At 49.9% G+C, this 14,885-nt stretch overlaps 1 pseudogene; it reads left to right on the top strand.

Annotated features, from left to right (window-relative positions):
• The first annotated feature begins 325 nt into the window (after positions 1-325).
• LOC146184836 (uncharacterized) lies at positions 326-6,806 on the top strand (annotated as a pseudogene).
• Positions 6,807-14,885: the final 8,079 nt, after the last annotated feature.

The raw sequence follows: 14,885 nt of genomic DNA on the forward strand, positions 1-14,885 counted from the left end.
GCACTGTGGATATCGCTTCTAGCGCACGAACACGTCGTTTTCAATCATTGATAATGAATGTTTGATAAGGAATATTGAGTGTAGGCCCGTTTTGTTGGATGTCAGACACAAGAACCACAAAGACCGGCAAAAGAAGAATGTGTTGTAGGCAGAAGTTGCTGCTGCCCTGTTGCCGAATGTACCCAGTTCAGGTAAGCCTGTCGTGCTGCATCGCCTTCAGTGGACCGAGTGCTGTGAGGCCTTGATGAAGCTCACAGATGAGTTTCTTTCAGAGTCGCTGCTGAAGAGGTGGAAAGCCTTGCGGGATAAGTTTCGCCAAATTTTAATGGCGAGGGAGGATCCACGGAGGAACAGTGCAAGGACCGAGGAAGTCGAAGATGTGCAGGACGATGTTTCATGGCTCAACTATGAACAGACGCTATTCTTGAAGGATAGCGTTGAAGGAAGGCCGTAAGTATCCAACCTATAGATTATGAACTGCCCGCGCGTAAAAGTTGTCATCCGAATGGTACCTTCTTGTTGCTCGGTTTGTGACTCCGTGTAGAGGGAACTTCGCGGCAGAGTGGCTCCGATTAAAGTTGAAAACAGGTCGTAGGCACATTTGAACAGCCTGCCGTAGCCGGGTTTTATATCTACGTCGACTAGTTTTTTCAGATGATAAAGTAACTTACGAGTGCAAGTTAATGTGTATGTGTGAGGCACAAGTGTGCGAGTAGCCAGATTTTTTTATAAAGTCGCAAATTAATCTCGTCCTACTCAGAAAAGCAGGGGTTGTGCTTCCGCAGTTTTTCTTTTTTCATAGCTCTGTACTATCACCACTGCAGAACTTGCAAAAATTAGAAGGTTCAGTCGATCCTTCTTACAACTTTAATAATAATGAGGAACTTTCACTATTAGACGTAGAGACAATGGCATTGTAAAATTTTGGAATGTCAGCGTATGTAAAAAAAGTCATTGTCACATTTTTAAAATGTTTGCCTGCTGAAATACTTCTTTTGCATTTCTTTTCATGCCATGACATAAGCTAGCCTTGTTGTGCCAGTGCAAGATATAGCATTTGCTAGTACCGGAAATGCTTTTAAATTTTGCGCATCATGGCCGGATTATATTTGAAGGAGAATTTTCAGAGCATTCTTGACAACTAACCGTATTTAAAAATGTATCCTTATTTGTAAAAGCAGACTAATAGTTGGGTGACTTTATATTGTTAAGGGAAACTTACAAAGCGGTAAAAGCCAGATAACTCTCAGAAGCTCACACCACCAGCACAAACCCAGCTTAGCTTGAGCGTCGTCTTCTTCACCACACCACACCAGTGCGTCGTCGTCATCTAGATATTGCGCACCGTAACAGTATTCCCCGCGCGGGAGAAGCACCCAGCACCCTACACAGGAGAACTTGAATAGTACGGTTTCAGACGGGCGACGTGCACAACTTCTGGATGAGGGGTTGTGGAAGGATACCTGGGCTGTAGAGGGGCGATCTCATAAGTCACATCGGTGACTTGTCGCAGGACGCAGTAAGGACCTACGTAACGATGCAGAAGTTTCTCGCACATCCCCACACGACGGGCCGGGAGCCAAAGAAGCACGAGGGAACCAGGAGGGTAGTGGACGTCTCGGTGATGTAGGTCATAACGACGCTTTTGTGAGCACTGAGACGCGCCAAGCCGGTCTCGAGCAATGTGGCGGGCGGCATCAGCGCGGGCGATGGCGTCCGAAGCGTAACTACAGGAAGAGTTGTCGAGAGGCAGCAAGGTGTCGAAGGGGAGTAAAGGGTTGCGGCCGAAAAGTAGATAAAAGGGAGAGTATCCGGCGGTATCATGGCGTGAGGAGTTATAGGCGAACGTGACGAAAGGTAAGGAGATGTCCCAGTCACGATGGTGATCGGACACATACATAGATAGCATGTCGGTCAGTGTGCGATTAAGGCGCTCAGTAAAACCGTTCGTTTGCGGATGGTAGGCCGTGGTGAATTGGTGACGAGTAGCGCATGAGCGGAGAAGGTCATGAACAACTTTAGAAAGGAAACGGCGGCCACGATCTGTGAGCAGTTGACGCGGAGTGCCATGAATCAAGATTACGTCATGCAAAAGAAAGTCAGCAACGTCGGTGGCGCAGCTGGTGGGGATGGCCCTGGTTATAGCATATCGGGTAGCATAATCAGTCGCCACAGCAATCCATTGTTTCCAGACGTCGACGTCGGAAAAGGCCCAAGAAGATCGAGGCCCATACGAGAAAACGGTTCAGTCGGCACTGAGATTGGTTGCAGGGGCCCACTAGGTTGAAGCGATGGTGTCTTACGGCGCTGACATAGCTCACAAGCGGCGACGTAGCGACGGACAGAGCGGTAAAGACCAGGCCAGAAAAATCGCCGTCGCACACGGTCGTACGTGCGCGATACTCCCAAGTGTCCTGCTGTAGGGGCGTCGTGAAGTTGGGCGAGGACAGTAGAGCGCAGATGAGCCGGAACAACCAGTAAAAGGTCCGCGCCATCTGGACGCATGTTGCGTCTGTATAATGTCTCGTTATGGAGCACAAACATGCTGGTGGAAGAGTCGGGGTTGTTGCGCAGCTGGTCTATAATTGGTTGCAGGGCAGGATCCCGACGCTGTTCTGAGGCGATATTTATAAAGTCCGAGATGGACAAAATGTAGTCGTCAGCAGTATGGTCGGACAAATCGGGAGGATCTACGGGATGGCGGGACAAGCAGTCAGCGTCTTGGTGTAAGTGGCCGGACTTGAACCACAGTAAACTCGTACTCTTGTATTCGCAAGGCCCAGCAACCTAAACGGCCAGTGGGGTCCTTAAGTGAGGACAGCCAACACAAAACATGATGGTCTGTGACTACACAGAAGGACCGCCCAAACAAATAAGGGCGAAATTTGGTCAGCGCCCAAACGAGTGCAAGGCATTCCCGCTCTGTAATTGAATAATTGCGCTCAGAGGACGAAAGCAGGCGGCTGGCATAAGCAATGACGCGGGAGGACCCATGCTGGGATTGGGCAAGGACAGCACCAATACCATGGCCGCTAGCGTCGGTGCGCAGTTCGGTAGGCGCAGAAGGATCGAAGTGCGCCAAAACAGGTGGTGTAGTGAGGGCGGAAATAAGCGTCGTGAAGGCATATGCTTGGTCAGAACCCCATGTGAAAGGTACGTTTTTCTTCAGAAGAGAGGTAAGCGGACGAGCGATGTCTGCGAAGTTCCGAATGAAGCGGCGGAAGTAGGGGCAAATGCCAAGGAAGCTTCGCACGTCACTTGAGCTACGTGGGGTGGGGAACTCGCGCACGGCTCGAACCTTGTCAGGGTCGGGCTGTACACCATTTGCATCAACCAAATGACCCAGGACTTTGATTTGGCGCCTACCGAAGCTGCATTTTTTGGCGTTCAGTTGAAGACCGGCGCGGCGAAAAACGGCCAGGACTGTAGAAAGTCGATCAAGGTGGGTTGCGAACGTGGAAGAGAAAACTACGACGTCATCTAAGTAGCATAAACATGTTGTCCACTTGAAGCCACGGAGGAGCGAGTCCATCATGCGCTCGAATGTCGCAGGAGCGTTACAGAGTCCAAATGGCATCACCTTGAATTGATAGAGTCCGTCGGGGGTGACAAATGCGGTTTTCTCGCGATCCCGTTCGTCGACAGCAATTTGCCAGTAGCCTGAACGCATGTCGATAGAAGAAAAATAGCTGGCACCATGCAAGCAGTCAAGCGCGTCGTCAATTCGTGGAAGAGGGTAAACATCTTTCTTTGTTATTTAAGGTGGCGATAGTCCACACAAAACCTCCAACTTTGGTCTTTCTTTTTGACCAATACGACAGGGGACGCCCAGGGTCTGCAGGAAGGCTCAATAATGTTTTGCGTCAGCATCTTGTCAACTTCTTTCTGTATAGCATGCCGCTCAGTAAGGGAAACACGATAAGGCCTTCTGTGGATGGGGCTGGCATCACCCGTATTGATTCGATGGGTCACAACGGATGTTTGGCCCAATGGTCGGTCCCCGAAATCAAATATATCAGCGTACGACAGCAAAAGGTCGGAGAGAGCTCTGGCTTGGTCATCTGGCAGATCCACAGATATCATGCTTGAAAAGAGGTTCGAATGTGAAGAAGCTGATATATGCTGCTCCGACAGATGCTGAGGCGTTAGAGCAGCAACTTCGCAGTCCGCCAAAGGAACCAGATCAGCAAGTGCGATGCCATGGGGTAAAACTTGGGTCGAGCGGCTGAAGTTAAGGACGGGAAGATAGGTGCGGTTAGCAGTGACAGTCACAACGGTATGAGGGAGTATGATGTTGCGACGTAGAACAACATCGGTAATTTGGTAATTGGGCAAGTGACGTATGTGCCGTCAGGAACTGCGGGGAACGGGGCCAGCGGAACATAAATAGCAGCTTCGGGTGGTAGACGAACAAATTCGGCGGATCGGAGGCGGGGCTTGACATCGCTGGTTTCGGGGCAGTAGGGCAGGTCTAAGCGAAGAAGGCCAGTTGAGCAATCAATCAGGGCAGAATGGGCCGTTAAAAAGTCGATGCCGAGGATCACGTCATGAGGGCAGCGGTCGATAACAGTGAAGAGGACAGGGATAGTGCGACCGGAAATACTGACGCGCGCAGTGCACAGTCCCACGACGGCAGCGACGCTTCCATCGGCGACACGAACGGCGGATGAAGCGGCGGGTGTGACAACCTTTTTGAGACGGCGGCGAAAGGATGAGCTGAGGACTGAAATTTGGGCACCAGTGTCAATGAGGGCAGTAACAGGGGCACCATCCACACAGATGTCTAGAAGGTTGCGGCGATTAGCGAGGGTCAGCAGAGGATTTTCGGGCCGGGTCTTCAATGCAGCATCACCTCCGGGAGCTGCATTGGTTAGTTTTCCGGAAGAGAGCCCGAGAAGTGAGGAGATGGTGGACGGTGAGGTAAGGGCGAGCGGGACCTCCGGGTCTGAGGCGACGGTGAGCGGCTGGACATGCGCGGAGCTGGCGAGTTAAAGTCACGAGAGCGAGTATCCCGGAAATGGTTTGGGTATGGATATTCGGCGCTGCGATTTGGAAAGTATCGGGGTCGAGGTGGCGGAATCCAACGGCTGCGGCAATGACGAGAAATATGGCCGACACGTGAACAGGTGAAGCAGATCGGTCGGTCATCCGAGGTTCGCCATTCGTCCGGATTGCGGTAGCGGTAGCGGTATCGCGTCGGCAAGGGCGCAGTTGGAGCCGCAGCTGCTACCACCGGAACGGTGGGTTGGACAGATGGCTGTGCATTAGGTTGGAACGAGGGCTGTGCAGAAGACTGGCCAGAGTTGAAGCCCACGTTCGCGTTGAGGCCCACATTTGCGAACTCCTGGCGAACGACAGATTGTATTAAAGCTATAGCATCTGCCGGTTGAGGAGCGAACGCAACGGGCGCCATAGCTTCTATCTCTCGGCGAACAATTCTGGTCAAGTTTGAAGGCAGCGATGGCTGCTGCAGTGTTGGACTGTCTTCGCACGAAGACGTAGCAGCTGTATTTGGCAAGCGGTCGAAGCGGGGAGTAATGCGACGGTGTTTTGCTTGCTCAAACTGCCGGCAAACTTGGATGACTGAATCGACCGTCGGACAGTCTTTGCAAAGCAGCAGATTGTAAACATCGTTTGCAATGCCCTTTAATATGTGACCAACTTTGTCTGACTCGGACATGGCGCTGTCCACTTTTCGGCATAAGGCTAGAATATCTTGAATATACGACAAATATGATTCCGTGGAAGACTGGGCACGGGATGCGAGGTCTTTTTGTGCGCCGAGTTTGTGTCCGATCGGCTTGCCGAATAGATCGCGAAGTTTCTCTTTGCACATATCCCAGGATGTGATATCATCTTCATGTGTCTCAAACCAGACGCGCGCCGTACCCGCCAGATAGAAGATGACGTTTGCGAGCATGAGGGTGGCGTCCCAATGATTGTGCTTGCTTACTCGCTCGTACATACCGATCCAGTCTTCTACGTCGACATGGTCGGTGCCGCAAAAGGTGCCCGGATCACGAGGCTGCGTCATGACGACTGTGGAAGCCGGTGGTGCAGCTGAAGCTGATGTCGCGTCGGATGGCATAGTGATGGTACCAATCTGGCGGCCACTACGGAGATCCAGGTTTCCTACAGGTGCACTTCCAGCAATCCTCCACCAAATGTTAAGGGAAACTTACAAAGCGGTAAAAGCCAGATAACTCTCAGAAGCTCACACCACCAGCACAAACCCAGCTTAGCTTGAGCGTCGTCTTCTTCACCACACCACACCAGTGCGTCGTCGTCATCTAGATATTGCGCACCGTAACAATATATTGGTAAGTAACAAAAATATAGCTGGCGAGGTATATCATATTGGAATACGGGATATCTATCTTCCACTGTTTTATTTATCGTGCATATTTGAAGAACATCTGGAAATATGACAGCACAGCTTCTGCTCAAGAATACTGCCAGTGGTTACAGTGATGTGGAGCCTGTATCGCTGTTACAAAGCGAGAATAGCCAGGACACTCATGGACACTCCGAGACAATCGTCCTCTCTGATTATTCCAGCCTGCTGGATCAAGCAGCTGCCACTAGCACCACTGAGACCTGAAACAAGACCACTAAAAAAGAAAAAAAAATGACCCTTTCATTCAACAGCTGGGAAATGTATCTGCAAATTAACAACTATAAACCGCTTGAGAGGGACGAATGCTTTGCCATGTCTATGCCCTGTGTTACATCAGGGCAGTGAGAACAGAACGAAAATCGACATGCAGTTGAAAGTGCTTCAAGTTTTGAAAGAATTTGCAGAATAAATTCAGTCATGTTTCGAAATTCCATGAAATCATTTCTAAATCCATCCTTCACAATTTGCACCTTACAGCACAGTATGCCTATCTGTAAGGCCAGACAAGGTCATGCAGTGATTAGATTTTAATTACTGCCAACTACTCGATCATCCTCTAATGGAAAAGATAGACCAACCCTCTGGAAGTTGGACAACTTATTTTTGTCATCAGTAAATGCCGAACTGAATGAGTGAAGCATATAGTGTATCTAAAGGTATTTATGGTTATGCATTTCTTAAAATATGCATGGGCTTCAAGTGAGCTCAAATCATGCAGAATAAGTTATCCATTCATATCAAACAAAAAAAAAAAAACATTGAGACTTCTGTAATGCCTTTAGGTGGTGTCCTGAACTCAAAACACAAACAATATCCGGTCGAGGCAGCCCACATTTTATTCCCGTCCTTATTCATAATGATGAGGCAGTTACACGAGATCCAGTAGCCCCTATGCTTTGTGTGGACACCCATTATCTCTGCTAGTAAAGCATGGCTGCGTATAATTTCTTTCTTTTGCATTTTATAGACCACTGTCTCCAGTGACAGCAGTATATTTGGGATTGGGGCAAGCTGATACACACCATCAATTTTTTTCTTGCTCATCGGCATTGTTGCTGAAGCAAGGATAAACTGTGCGACATGAAATGCCTGCTGCGGACCTGCCCAGCTATGGCATCCGTGAGAGTGCTACCTTGAATGTGACTGCCGCAAGTGGACGCTAGAAAATCAGTTTATCGGTAACCTCTTTGAATATTTGAGAGAGACCAGTTTATACTCCTATCTCCTACTTCCCGCTCCCCTTTTCACTATGCTTAATGACAAACATAAAGAATAAAAAAAGTACTAAGGACACGGGCAGTTTCCTTTGTTCGGATAAGCAATTCGTATTTCGGGAGGAGCATGCTAAACGACTTTGCGGAAATCGAATTCTTTTCGGAAGCAGCAGCAAGCACTTTTAAGCCTGTTCCACTTCTCGTGCAGGCTCTCGTCATTCAGCACTCGCACCGGCACAATGCGCAGAAGATCCTCAAAAGGAAATAGCAGGCTTTGCAACACACAAATGTGTGGACTTGGCGACCACATTGTCTGTCGCCGCTTCATTACTAATTCTCCGATTGTAAAAAGAAAAACATCTGGATGTATAATTAGCCTACCGTCAGAACAAAGGCAGCTTAGGTTGGTCGATTCTTTGGATTATGTAGGTGCAGTTTAACCGCGATATAACGAAACTCAATATAATGAAGCTACCGATGCAACCAAGTTTTTCGTTTTTGTGTCTTGTTTTCAATCAAAAACACAATTTTTCCCTCATTTTAACGAAATAGTTTTTCACCGGAGTATCGATACAACGTAGCTTTTGCGAGTATTGGAAACAAATTTCGACAAACTCTACCACCTGGAAACCAAATTACATATTTTGTTACTTATCCCAAAAGCATGAAGCTTGTTTATAAGGTAACACCGTTAAAACAACCAGGAAAATAGCCAGGTGACATTCTGACAAAAGCCAGAAGCACATAAAGTGGATTCGGTGCACAAGACCGTTCTAGGTTTTTTTTTTTTTTTTTTTTTTTTTTTTTATCATCGCGCCATCGTACTCTCCCCCCGACACATCGTGCCGCCGCCTTCTCCCATGGCGTCACGTTGTTGCCAGGATGCACCATGATGTCAGCGCCGGCGGTCTCCATGGCCACCGCGTTGGCATGATGCTAGACAAGGAGAACTAAGAAACCTGGCCGAGTCTATTAACGCGCTCTACTGATGATCGGAGGGGTAGGAGTTCGATTCCCTGTGAAGCACATTTTTTATTAAAGGTTAAACGATGTGGCGTTCGAGGAAGGGCCAAATTAGAAGCCCAGTACGGATGCCTAGGTCGGGCTCCCGGCGAGGTCAGCTTCGTATATGAGTAAATCACCTGGTGATGTCATCGACGATGACGTCACTGTTGGTTATTAAACATGACAGGGTGCGACGTCATCATGACGTCGCAACCGGTCACAACGTCACGTCCGCTCATGGCCGAAGATGTCACCGGGTGATGACGCCACAATCTCGTAGTATCCAGCGGAATCTCGCGAAATGCGGCACTTCTCGCGAACGCAGAGTCCGGCGAGTCATGAACTGTAAAAGGCTTTGGCCTTAAAAAGAGCTCGACTGCAGCAGGCGCATGATTAAGTGCGTTAGCTTGAGTTTTACGTAATTTAAGCCAAGGTCCTCAATTCTGGTAATACCGTGCACGTTACGAAACAGCGATTCCTTTTCTACCACCCGCACCTCTCTTCGACTACTGGATCGCCCGCCACGGCACTCCGACGGTCGCATCCAATTACGGTTTCGAGGACCAAAGGTCATCTGTGAGAATCCCTTGCACATGTTAGGATTCAGGCCGGAAATAATTCTCTGTGCGATATGTTGGCGATTTGTTTAACACCACGTTGAACCTGGTTTCTTAAACGGATGGACCGCAATGTTGCCACTAATGGTGATTGTAAGTGGCGACACAGACCCATTCACAGGTGGAGCATATAAGGCTGGCCGAGGAAAGGAAAGGTGCTGTCTGAGAGCTACGAAGAAACGGATGAGAAATCGACAAATGTAGTGAGAGCTAACACTCTTAAAACCCGGTTAGTCGAAGCCTTCGGGACTCCCTTGCGCATCCTTCACAACTGATGCCAGTTTGGGACGTTAAATATCATAATAAATCTAAACCATCACGCCCATCTCATCATCACGCTATTTGCCCTGTTAAGTGTTGACGCAGTCAACGGCCGTTATGTCACGTCCAGAGTGCCCACCGACGGCATTTCTAAATATGTAGCTTACGGTTTGCAAAGCTACGCGAAGCAAACCAAGCCAGCTGCACTATTTTGAGCCGGCTTTCTGCTATTACATCGCGTACCCAGCACCAGAGCAGGTGCTGTGTCGCAGAGTTGCTTGCTGCTATTATTAATGGACTCCCGCTGCACCGCTTGGTTTCGTATTTGTTGAAAGTTATCCAAACAAGTTGAAAGTAGTAAGGTTGAAAGTTGGGCGAGTTGAAGCTGGTTCATTTTGAAGGTAGCGCGAGATGGGTATTTATCCCGTGTTTTTCAATAAAAAGTTTAGTTGTGAAAAAGCGCTCGTGTTGTGTCCTCCTACTCTTGGTCCTCGTTTTTCGCGCTACCTTCAAAATGAAGTTGAAAGTGCCCGCTCCGTCGCACTGTGGCAGTCGCGGCATTTACCTGTGAAGTTGTTGGCCATTTTCGGTGACAGCGTATATCTGCAGCCATCAATCAGATATCCATAGAAAGTACAGACCCCCGCCGCATCGCCCACCGTTCGTGTTGCCGATGGCAGTACTGCTGCCGTCACTGGGCTGTGCACTGCCCGAGTCACCCTTGCCGGTCATCACATCCCTATTTTGTTCACCGTCCTCAACCAGTGCCCTCACAATGTGATCCTCGGCCTTGACTTTTTAACGGCCCACTCTGCCCTTATCGACTGCTCCAGCGGCCTTCTTCGTTTGGACTTGCCTGTCTGCTCAGAACATCCTCCATCTACACCCCGCCTTCGCTCCACCGAGTTCGCTCGCCTGCCCCTGACTCTGCTGTTTACCTACCTCTGTCACCTTTCCCACCTGTGCCTGACGGTGACTATGTTGCTTTCCCTATCACCGAGGTCTTTCTTGACTCCAACGTCGTTCTTCCTCATCTCATCGTACACGTTACACAGAACAGCGCCTACCTTCCTATCCTGAACTTCAGTCTGTCACCCCAAGTCCTCCCCGAAGGAATATCCCTTGCTACCTTGTCCCCTCTCACAGACTGCACCATTTGTGCACTCACTCCTGGCCCACATTCAAGCGTCCTTCCAACACCCGTACTCCCCACCACAATTACCGACCCTATTTCCGCAATGATTGCCTCTGACCTCAGCCCCGAACACGCTCAGGACCTGCACAACCTTTTGTTATCCTTCTCCGACATTTTTTACTTTGCTGCCGGTTCTCTGGGCCAAACATCAGTTGTGACTCACCGCATTGACACCGGCGATGCAAAACCTGTACATCGGAGGCCTTATCGTGTGTCCCTTTCTGAGCGCCAAGTCATCCAGCAGGAGGTCGACAAGATGTTGGGCAATGATATCATCGAACCTTCGAACAGCCCCTGGGCATCTCCTGTCGTGCTCGTTAGAAAGAAAGACAACAGTTGGCGCTTTTGCGTCGACTATCGACATCTGAACAAGATTACAATGAAAGATGTTTACCCGCTGCCGCGTATAGACGATGCCTTGTTCTGTTTACACGGAGCCCGCTACTTTTCCTCCATCGACCTTCGTAGTGGCTACTGGCAGATCTCTGTCGACGAACAAGACCGCGAGAAGACAGCTTTTGTCACATCCGACGGACTTTACCAATTTAAGGTTATGCCTTTTGGACTTTGCAACGCCCCTGCTGCGTTTGAACGAATGATGGACTCCTTACTCCGCGGCTTCAAATGGACGACTTGTCTATGTTACTTGGATGACGTGATTGTCTTCTCGCCCTCGTTCGAAAGCCATCTTCGTCGCCTTTCTTCCATCTTGGCACTTTTCCGCCGTGCCGGACTTCAGCTGAAGTCAAAGAAGTGCAGTTTTGGTCGCCGCGAACTTAAAGTGCTTGGCCATTTGGTGAATGCCACCGGCGTGCAACCCGATCCCGACAAAGTTCGCGCTGCCAGTGCTTTTCCATCTCCCCGTTCACCCCGTGATGTCCGCAGCTTTCTAGGACTCTGCTCTTATTTTCGCCGGTTCGTTCCAAACTTTGCCGCTTTTGCTCGTCCTCTCACCAATCTGCTGAAGAAAGGCGTTCCTTTCTCATGGGGACCAGAGCAGGCTAACGCATTCTCCACCCTCATCGCTGTTCTCACCAATCCTCCTGTGTTGGCCCATTCAACCCGTCTGCCCCGACGGAACTTCGCACCGACGCCAGTGGCTACGGGATTGGTGCCATTCTTGCACAGCGACAACGCGGCCAACACTGTGTGATTGCCTACGCCAGTCCTCTCCTGTCATCAGCGGAACAGCACTATTCTGTTACGGAACGGGAGTGCCTGGCTCTCGTTTGGGCCATTGGAAAATTCAGACCCTACTTGTTTGGCCGACCCTTCACTGTAATTACCGATCACCACGCCTTATGTTGGCTCTCTTCCCTCAAGGATCCTGCTGGCCGCCTCGGCCGCTGGGCACTGCGCTTGCAGGAGTATACCTTTTCCGTTGTATACAAATCCGGTCGGCTCCACCAGGATGCAGACTGTCTGTCCCGTTATCCCGTCGATCCCCCTTCCTCTACTGACCATGAGTCGGACCCCTGTGTCTTCTCTATATCGAACTTTTCCCACATAGCCGAGGAACAGCGCTTGGACCCAACCCTCAATTCTCTTATCGACCGCCTCCGCACACACAGCCGTGACTCTTCCCTCGCCCTGTTCTTCCTTCATAGGAATACGCTATACCGCCGCAACATGCGACCTGATGGCGCTGAGCACTTGCTGGTCGTTCCCCAACACCTACGCTCTGCAGTTCTCGAACAAATGCACGACGCCCCTACAGCTGGTCATCTTGGCCTCTCACACACATACGACCGCGTGCGCCGGCGTTTCTTCTGGCCTGGACTTTACCGCTCTGTCCAACGTTATGTAGCCGCTTGCGACCTCTGTCAACGCCGGAAGAAACCCCCTGTGCTACCACCTGGACACCTGCAGCCGATTGCTATCCCGACTCAGCCATTTTCTCGTGTTGGCCTTGACCTCCTAGAGCCCTTCCCCGAGTCCTTGTCAGGAAACAAATGGATCGCTGTCGCCACCGATTATGCCACGCGGTACGTGATCACTCGCGCCATTCCAACCAGCTGCGCCACAGAAGTTGCTGACTTCCTTTTGCACGACGTCATACTTCACCATGGTGCTCCCCGTCAACTACTTACCGACCGTGGCCGCTGTTTCCTTTCCCGAGTTGTTGAGGAAATACTTCGTTCTTGCTCCGTTCGGCACAAATTCACCACTGCTTATCACCCTCAGACGAACGGCCTTACGGAGCGTATTAACCGCACACTCACCGACATGCTCGCAATGTACGTATCCGACAGTCATCGCGACTGGGATATTAGTCTGCCATTTGTCACCTTTGCATATAACTCTTCGCGTCATGACACTGCTGTTTACTCTCCATTCTATCTTCTCTTTGGAAGAGACCCCTTACTGCCCTTCGACACTGTGCTTCCCGCCGCTGGCCCCGTCACAACCTATGCCCGCGATACCATCGCCCGAGCCGACGCTGCTCGCCAGATTGCTCGTCACAATCTCACCATCTCTCAAGAAGCTCAAAAACGCCGCTACCACGCTCACCACGGCGATGTGCACTATCCTCCCGGATCTCTGGTGTTGCTCTGGATTCCGTGCCATCGTGTGGGGTTGTGTCAAAACCTTCTGCCCCACTACACAGGTCCTTACCGTGTGCTACGCCCAGTGGCCGACGTGACCTATGAGATTGCACCGCTCCACCCAAAGTCACCGACTGCTACAACCACTTCCGAAATCGTACATGTCGCCCGCCTCAAGCCATACTACTCCCCCTCCACACCGCACGCCTAATACGCACCGGGACGTTGCCTTTTGCCGAGGGGGGTAGTGTTACCGGGAAACGGGGGCCAAAGTGATGTGCTCACTGACAAAGACGACGACCGAGGAACGCGGGCACGACGAAGCGTTGAGAAAGAGGACGACGCTGACAGAGCGAATACTGCACGGCTACTGAAGTCTTAGCGTCGAGTTCATCCCATCGCAGTGCCGTTACATTGAGTACATCCCCGTAACAATATGGTCAGAAAAAATTTCAGGGTTATAATAAATGCATGCCGTCAATCTGGAGAAAACCTGGACTGGAGCAAAATGTAGACATACGCAGTTTTAAGTTACTTTATTGTGCCACTTTCGCCGCTTCTTTATCTTTGTGTTTCTTTAAAACCACCTGTATTAGCCTACAAATGCATGAAGGCAAAAAAAAAAAAATAAAGCGGCACAGAAGGTTTCACAGATATGCGATATCATTTGCGCTAGCGGAATAAACAAAACTTGATAAAACGAAGTTCACAGTATAATGAAGGTTTTCCCAGAAACTACGGCCTCGTTTTATTCGGTATATTAAGGTTCAGCTGTAAGTGAGGGAATTTACTATCGGTCGCTCATACTGTATTGCATCCGTTTCAAAAGATCGATGAGGATACTGACATATTTGACCACAGCTGGTTCAGTTATTTTCTGAATCAATTAAGCACCGACCGCGAAAACACGCGCTTGCCTAGATGTGAAAGAGAACGGTAGCAGATAGTGCAAAACAGGTGTGTCCCTCTCGCAATTTTACAAAAAGTGTACAGTAGGGCCGATGATTAAGGGTCCACGATTCCGACGCATGTAAAGGTTCTTTTAATGCTGTCACTAAAAAAAGTTATGAAAAGAACTATCTCCGCCTTAAGGGTGTGACCCGATAGCGTATACGCTAAAGCCCCACTTAAACCGTTAAACCGCACGAACGTGGCTGCGTGGCTAAGATGCAACATGTATATGCACGAACCCTGGCAAGCTGGTTCTGATATCACCCTCCCATGGGCAAGGGGAGACCCCAAGTGTTAGTTCCTACGTAATGTCAGGTGAGCCAGTTATGTCCAGTTAGTGCGCGGCCATGTTAGCAACCAGCTACCGCCTGCTACGCTAGTGAAAAATCTCTACGCTAGTGATTTTTCACTCATAGCGCCACCGCCGGCGGACGGCCGCTGACCCCGGGTTTTTGGTAAATGGGGCATTTGACGCTGTCATCTTAAAATACCGCTACACTGACTTCTTTCATACCGTTAACAAGGCGTGTATCAGGAAATCGCAACAGCGATGTCGGATGCTTCTCAGCTCTTCTCTTCATCGTCTTGCGACAGCCTGAAGGGGGGGGGGGGGGGGGGGGCGCCTTGTTGGGACAACTTTGATGGGCATCTCGAAAAAAAATGGTGGCCACTGGTCGTTGGAGAATGTTTGGTATTTTA

Source organism: Amblyomma maculatum, chromosome 7 (genome assembly GCF_055883805.1).
Source record: "Amblyomma maculatum isolate TAMU_Amacu chromosome 7, ASM5588380v1, whole genome shotgun sequence".
NCBI lineage: Eukaryota > Metazoa > Arthropoda > Arachnida > Ixodida > Ixodidae > Amblyomma > Amblyomma maculatum.